This window comes from Myotis davidii, unplaced genomic scaffold (assembly GCF_000327345.1).
Source record: "Myotis davidii unplaced genomic scaffold, ASM32734v1 scaffold217, whole genome shotgun sequence".
NCBI lineage: Eukaryota > Metazoa > Chordata > Mammalia > Chiroptera > Vespertilionidae > Myotis > Myotis davidii.
In genome coordinates, this window is record NW_006290034.1 from 8,685,891 (window position 1) to 8,687,016 (window position 1,126).

Below are 1,126 nucleotides of genomic sequence, written 5' to 3' on the forward strand. Positions count from 1 at the left end.
AAGAGGGAATGCTGCAGGTTCGTCCAGTGGGCTTGGGGGACGGGGTGCCCTGCTGGGACATCGCTCTCTGCCTGTGGTTCTGCCTGGATGCCGATCAGAAGAGCTGTGATCAGAGTGTAGAACAACATGGACATCACGCTATGCACCTGAAACGAGGCAGAAACGAGGGTCATGCACGGAGGACTCTGCCGCACACACAGGCAGACTGGGTGGCGCAGAATCGGCCCCCCAAGAGGATCACAAGGAGGCTTCACCCGGGAGGCCGTGGGCAAGGGGACCCTGGAAATGACCTTCAGCCGGGACACTTTCGAGAGGGAAAGGGGGTGTGAGGAGCAATGACACTCGGACCACAGGCATAAATAGGCCTGGCTCAGACACCCGGCTATGAGGTCATCCTCTCAGGAGTGTGCTTTTCCAGGAAAGGGCAGAGGCCCTGAAAGTCTGCCCTGTGGCCTGGTATGAACGTGGAAGCATCGCTCACAGAATCCTTGGAGCTCTCTGCCTGCCAGCTGGAGGCAGCCGTGAGTGGGTGCGTGTGCACATGCATGTGCACCGGGAGGCAGCGGGTGAGTGGGCCTCCTCTCCCCTCTCCTGCCCAACAGTTTGACTCCCTGGGACGGTAGTGGGCAGGGCTGCTGGGACATGTCCGGAAGCCTTAGCAAGAACACACACCCTCTTCAGAGCCACCGCACTGTGTTAGCTCTGAGATCCCGTGACTCTGAACACTTATTATGAATCCATGAAGCACTGTGTTTGGCAAAAGCTGTGTGGTTCTGAGACCATCTTAGTCAGCCAGCCCATCTGCTCAGCCGCAGGCCTCGCCTATGACATGACACTGATAACGTTCCCTCTCTGTGCGTTGTTGTGAAACTTTTCAAATATGTTCACTTCTAATTTCTCATTAGCCTGTGAGTTAGGTTAGGATTTATCCTCTTTCTCCCATATACGAGGAAAGCGATCCACAGAAAATCAACCAAGAGGCTTAAAGTCACTCACACACACTGGAACAGAAACAGGATCCAAACCTGGTCCTTTACTGAGCGAGTCCACCCTTCCATGCTTTCCTTCCTCCCTCACTTTCTCCTTCATTCTTCAACATGTCCTTTCTTTCTATTATTTGTTCTTT

At 54.0% G+C, this 1,126-nt stretch overlaps 1 protein-coding gene across 1 annotated transcript in view; it reads right to left on the bottom strand.

Annotated features, from left to right (window-relative positions):
• NGF (nerve growth factor (beta polypeptide)) overlaps window positions 1–1,126 on the bottom strand; it is a 55,985-nt gene that overhangs the window by 905 nt on the left and 53,954 nt on the right. The window lies entirely within an intron of this gene.